Here is a 7,500-nt window from a genome sequence, read left to right as displayed (position 1 = left end):
AGACCTGGAAATAGAGATAACTCGAATGTGGAATCTAAAAACAGAAACAATTCCTATCATAGTAGGTGCCTTAGGTATAATAAAAAAATATTCAGACAAATACATAACAAAAATAGCAGGACTTACAAATATATATAACATACAGAAAATTGCACTACTGGGTACTGCACACATCCTACGCAAAACACTTTCAATACAGTAAACATAAGAGCACCACAGCAAACCACAGCACATACCCAAGGCGCACAGATCTGCGCTCGGTAGTGAAGTGAAAGCACGTTATAAAAATAAAACTACTGAATAATAATAATAATAATAATAATAATAATAATAATAATAATAATAATAATAATAATAATAATAATAATAATAATAATAATCCTTTCTACTATAGGCACAAGGCCTGTAATTTGGGGGGAGGGGACTAGTCGATTACATCGACCCAGTACTCAACTGGTACTTATTTAATCAACCCCGAAAAGATGAAAGGCAAAGTCGACCCCAGGGGAATTTGAACGTAAAGACGGACGAAATGCCTCTAAGTATTTTGTCCGGCGTGCTAATTGATTCTGTCAGCTCGTCGCTTTAGCAATAACAATAATATTGATTTCTCTTATTCATTTTATTTTTTAAACAATAACAGCTATGTGAATCTCAATTGCATAACAACCGTATTCTTAACAACAAACAAGAACAATAACAACAATAATAATAATGATAATAACAACAATAACAATTTACAACAACAATAACAACGATGAGGGTCTCGACTAGGAATCGAACAACTGCTTTCTTATAAACAATAATAATCGTTTCTACTATAGGCACAAAGCCAGAAAACTGGAGTAAGGGAGTTTGTCGATTATATAGATTCCAGTGCATAAACAATAGTCATAGTAAGGGCAACAATAACAAAGATGATAAAATGAACAACAACAATAATAAGAACAAGAATAAAAGAAGAAGAATTACAATATCAACAGCAACAATCGCAACAACAATAAGGAGAGAAACAAGAACAATAAGAACAATTAGCAACATTACAACAATAGCGACAATAACAACAGCGATAGCAACGAGAATTAGAAGAAGATTAACAACAATAAGAACCGCGAAAAATACCAGCAACAATAACATTGTCAAACATAACAATTACAGCAAGTCAACGATAACAACATCGATTTCAAAAATCAATCATGAAAATAATAATCTGCAAAAAAACAAATAAATAGGTGCAGGCATGGCTGTGTGGTAAGAAGCTTGCTTCCGAACCACTTGGTTTCGGGTTCAGTCTCACTGAATGGCACCTTGGACAAGTGTCTTATACCAGGGGTTTTCAAACTTTTTGACTTGCGGACCCCTTTATATTTCAGGCTTTACCTTAGGGACCCCCTTATAAACGCTTATGAAATTTATACATAAATATTTGCTTAAAATAACATATATTTTTACATTTATTTATTCAACAGTATTTAACAAAATAGGTTTATTGTCAATTAAAAGATTTCGATTAAAAAACATATATAAAATCAAATTGCCCATAAAAAGTATTTGCTGTCCACGGACCCCCTGTCTTGTCCTTGCGGATTCCCTGTGGTCCGCGGACTACAGTTTGAAAACCCCTGTCTTATACTATACCCTCGGGCCTACCACAGCCTTGTGAGTAGATTTGGCAGACGGAAACTGAAAGAAGCCTGTCGTACATATATGTATATATGTGTGTGTCTCTTAGTGTCTGTGTTTGCACCCCCCCCCCCCGCCCCACATCGGTTGACAACTGATGCTGGTGTGTTTATGTCCCCCGTCACTTAGCGGTTTGGCAAAAGTGAACGATAGAATAAATCATAGGCTTACAAAGAATAAGTCCTGGTGTCGATTTCTTCGGTTAAAAACTATGTAAGGTGGTGCTCCAGCATGGCCGAAGTTAAATGACTCCAACAAGTAAAAGAATAAAACAACACCAACGATAATTTGAACAAATTTCGTATCTCACTCCCGTTCTCACTATAGAGGGAGCCACTGAACAGGATGCGCATTTGCTTGAAATAGGAAGTAAAACTTCACTCATCTGGGTCTTGCCTATCGTTTGTAAGAAAGACACGTTGGACGATGTAGTGATACGTATACAAAAAGACGGGATTGTCACAAGTGGAACGCCTTTGATCATGTATCTGCTCAATGAAGGCTGAGCCCTGAATAACAGTGATAGCAACACAAGCTAGAGCAACAACGATGATGATAGCGACAACTATAAGGACGATAGCAACTACAACGTTTGCAACAGCAGCAACTACAACGTTTGCAACAGCAGCAACTACAATGTTTGCAGCAGCAGCAACTACAACGGCAATAACGTTTGCAACAGCAGCAACTACACCGTTTGCAACAGTAGCAACTACAACGTTTGCAACAGCAGCAACTACAACGTTTGCAACAATAGCAACTACAACGTTTGCAACAACAGCAACTACAACGTTTGCAACAGCAGCAACTACAACGTTTGCAACAGCAGCAACAACAACGTTTGCAACAGCAGCAACTACAACGTTTGCAACAGCAGCAACTACAACGTTTGCAACAGCAGCAACTGCAACGTTTGCAACAGCAGCAACTGCAACGTTTGCAACAGCAGCAACTACAACGTTTGCAACAACAGTAACTACAACGTTTGCAACAGCAGCAACAACAACGTTTGCAACAGCAGCAACTACAACGTTTGCAACAGCAGCAACAACAACGGCAACAACGTTTGCAACAGCAGCAACTACAACGTTTGCAACAGCAGCAACTACAACGTTTGCAACAGCAGCAACAGCAGCAACAACAACGGCAACAACGTTTGCAACAACAGCAACTACAACGGCAACAACGTTTGCAACAGCAACAACGTTTGCAACAGCAACAACGTTTGCAACAGCAATATCGATAGCAACGATAACAATAGGAATCTTTAATAAAAGTATGAATCTCCGCAACGTTAGCCTTTATAACAACAACAACAACAATTGCTACAAAACAACAACAACAGCTAAAACAGTAACAATAGCAACAACAACAACAATATTCTCAACAACAATAATATTAATCTTTATAACAACTACATGAACAATGTTCTTAATAACAACATTGAGACACAAAGCGATCTCAACTACAACAAAAACAATCAACAGCATCATCATCAACAACAACAACAACAACAACAATAACATCATCAACAACAACAACAACAACAATAACATCATCAACAACAACAAGAATAACAACAACATTATTTTCAATCAACAACAATGTTCTCAATAATGACAATATTAATCTCTATAACAATTAACAAGGACGGTATTTCTCAATAACAAATACTAAGACCAAACGCAATCTCAACTAGTGTAACAACAACAACAACAACAACAACAACAACACCACCACCACCACCACCACCACCACCACCACCACCACCACCACCAACAACAACAACAACAACAACAACAACAACAACAACAACAACAACAACATCTGTATAAACAAATATTGCAACTTTTAGCAGCAATCCCAACGCTATTAATTTCAACAGTCGTATCAAAAACAACAAGAACCGCAACAGCCACAAAATCATAACAGCAGCCATCTCAGTGACAACAACATCGGCAGCGAGCTCAACAAAAGATGAGGGGAGATGGTTAGTCGATAGCATCGATCTCAGCGCTCCAATGATACTTTATTTTATCGACCTCAGATTAATGAACACAGAACGTAAAGAGTCAGAACAAATGCTGTACAGCATTCCCCCCCCCCCCCCCCCCGACGCTCCTACGATTCTGCCAAGCTCACCCCCAACCGACCGTCACAGACCCGCCCCCACCCTCCGTTTGTTACATGACTTATCGGTACCATCCTTTAAAACACCCTGATTCAGCTACAACATACCCGAGCACAATAATCCAACACCATCCTATTTTCCCACGCATTTCAGGCAAATATATAGATTCTTCGTCGGTTTCGGCGATGACTATCTGAGTATTCAGCTATTCGATCAACAGAATTATCTAAACATTGAATTAGTGTATTGGTGGTTGAATATTCCGAAGACACGTGTACATATGTACCCGTGTACCACCATTTTATCTTCACACGCATTTCAGGCAAATATATCGATTCTTCGTCGGTTTCGGCGATGACTATCTGAGTATTCAGCTATTCGATCAGCAGAATTATCTAAACATTGAATTAATGTTTTGGTGGCTGAATATTCCGAAGACACGTGTACATATGTACCCGTGTACCACCATCTTATCTTCCACGCATTTCAGGCAAATATATCGATTCTTCGTCGGTTTCGGCGATGACTATCTGAGTATCCAGTTATTCGATCAACAAAATTATCTAAACATTGAATTAGTGTTTTGGTGGCTGAATATTCCGCAGAGACGTGTACATATGTACCCGTGTGCCAATAACGTAATCGTTGAGCAGAATCCATCTGTCGGGCTTCCACACAGCTTCTGTCTACCCGCTTTCACTCGCAAGGGTTCGGTCGATCTGAAGTTATTATAAATGGTTCTTACCTAATAGGCCAAGCAATAGTATCGAAACCGGGACTTTGTTGTGAAACGTACTTCTTAACCACTCGGCTATGCTCACGTCCATCATTTCAGGCAAATATTAAAATATTAAAGAAAAAAAGCATAAAAATAACAATAACATAGGCGCAGGAGTGGCTGTGTGGTAAGTAGCTTGCTTACCAACCACATGGCTCTGGGTTCAATCCCACTGCGTGGCACCTTGGGCAAGTGTCTTCTACTATAGCCTCGGGCTGACCAAAGCCTTGTGAGTGGATTTGGTAGACGGAAAACTGAAAGAAGCCCGTCGTATATATGTATATATATATATGTTTGTGTGTGTGTGTTTGTGTGTCTGTGTTTGTCCCCCCACCATCGCTTGACAACCGATGTTGGTGTGTTTACGTCCCCGTAACTTAGCGGTTCGGCAAAAGAGACCGATAGAATAAGTACTAGGCTTACAAAGAATAAGTCCTGGGGTCGATCTGCTCGACTAAAAGCGGTGCTCCAGCATGGCCGCAGTCAAACGACTGAAACAAGTAAAAGAGTAAAGAGAGTAATAATCTTAACGACCCCGGTTAAGGTACTGAAAGAGAGGTGGAGGGAGAGGTAGAGATAAATAAAAAGAGAAAGGTAGGGGAGAAAGAGAGAGAGAGAGTGTGTGTGCGTGCGCGCACGTGCTCATACGTAGTCGCTCAACCTGGCAGAATTTAGTCAAATATCACTCAAATAGCATCTTAAAACAGCACACTGGATAACGCGTACTTTTAAACATGTCTGAAAATATATGAAAATACTGGATTGTTGCGGTTGTAATGCCGGTGATCCAGTTCCGGTGTTTGCCTCTAATTTCGTCTCTGATTATGTTGGTGTTTGTTGTCGTCTCAATTGTGTCATTTCGTACTCTTTGCAGCCACTTGATGTCGAGTATTCTCCTTAAGCATGTGAACTAGAAGCTGTCCATTGTCTTTTTCATTCATTTTCTTTTTTTTATATATATTTGTCACTTTCTAGTTTTCACATCCATAGAAAAATACTGATCGAACCAATGTCTTGAACAGCTGCAGCTTCGTTTTGTGGCCTAACTATAATAAAATGCAGACGCTGAAACTGGATCGGACATATCCTCAGGCAAGATCGAGAAAGCGATTGTATGGTGGCACTTAAGTGGCAGCCTGAGGGGAAAAGAGAAGTAGGGTGCCCTAAAATCACACGGAGAAGGACCATTGACAAAGAAAAGAGACGAGAAGAATGGAGAAGCTGGAATGAGACCAGAACAGTAGCAGAAAACAGAGCTAGTTGGAGAGATCGTGTTGCGGCCTTTCCTTTGTACGATCAGAGCTGATCTGGGGTTGCATAACAATAACTTTATTAAGCGAGTTGACGCTTGATATGCTAGAAATAGGAGTCACTTTTCCCTCAGTTTTCATCCTTACATCTTCAAAACAAAGGGCAGGGATGTGGGAATAAAGGATCTTATAGCTCGATCAGTGTTAATCTGAAAGTATCAACAACAACAACAACAACAACAACAACGACGACGACGACGATGACGACGACGATAACAACAACAATAACTGGTAATGAGTGACTCCCGAGTCAAATATATATAGCCTGTATGTGGTTGCATATCTTGTTAGAAATAACAGCCAGATTTCTTTGAAATCCTCAAATCGCAAACCTACCATCGTAGAAAGGGAAGAATCCAACTGGTTAATGTGGTCCTATTTTCGCACTGACTGAGAGAAATAAAAAAAAAGAAGAAGAAAGAAAACGTAAGACGGAATGGTCAACTTTCGAACTTAATTGATCAACAACGATAATATTTGTAATCAGTCTAAAGCAACCATGGGTAAACTGAGGCCTACGGAACTTTCCGAATAGCGTGCCAACGAAATATCACCTTGAAATTTTTTAGCAGGCCCGCCTAATGATGAGTCATGTCTCATGCGGCCCACTTCTCGCAAAATGTTTCTCGTGCCTGCTCTAGACAATAACAATATTCTCATCTTCAATAATCATCGTCATCGTCGTCGTCGTCGTCATCGTCATCGTCGTCGTCATCGTCGTCATCATCATCATCATCATCATCATCATCATCATCATCATCAGCAGCAGCAGCAGCAGCAGCAGCAGCAGCAGCAGCAGCAGCAACATTATCGTGGCCTTCGTCATTATCAATTAATTTCGGTATGATCGAAATAAATTTCTTGCAGTATTTCGTCCAGCTCTACAGGATGTCCACAAAGTCTGGGTACATGGAGTAAATAAAATCATAACATAAACAATTAAATATAAGAAATAATAATTTCTGAAAGTTATTGTTAATCCCCATGTACCCAGACTTTGTGGACACCCTGTATGTTCTTAGTTCAATACCTTCCGGATCAAATTTGCTTTTCATCCTTTCGTGGGGGGTCGATAAAATAATCTACGAGTTAAGTACTGGAATCGATAGAATTGACTAATCCCTACCCCTCAAAACTGCTGGCTTTGGTCCTATTGTAGAAAAAACATTATTAGTGCATACCCTTATTTAAATAAAATGCCCTCATTTTATTGGCTTTAGAAGATGAGACATAAGTCTTCTGTGAAATTGGAACCCAAAACCGGAAACAATGAAACGAAAAAGAAATATTGAAAAACATTCACTCAGAGCTTTATAATATCAGTTGTGCCTACATCCTTTTTTGGTAAATCAATTATACTTAGATTATTGATCTCGTAGGGAATAAACATTCAATTGACCTCGGTAGGTTTTGATGTTAGATCTCCAAAATAACAAAAGCAGGATATTGTAAAATATTCAACCTGATTTTGTAAACTTTGCTGTAAATTTCCAGTTTATATCCTTGCACCAGAATACAAATTCTGCACGTAAACCGGAAGTGAGCTGTGCAGTCACCATGAGTCATTTTACTGCAGGAAATATACTGGCGCTGGTGTT

Source organism: Octopus bimaculoides, chromosome 2, assembly GCF_046866305.1.
Source record: "Octopus bimaculoides isolate indiv1 chromosome 2, ASM4686630v1, whole genome shotgun sequence".
Taxonomy (NCBI): domain Eukaryota; kingdom Metazoa; phylum Mollusca; class Cephalopoda; order Octopoda; family Octopodidae; genus Octopus; species Octopus bimaculoides.
This window is presented reverse-complemented; position numbering follows the sequence as displayed.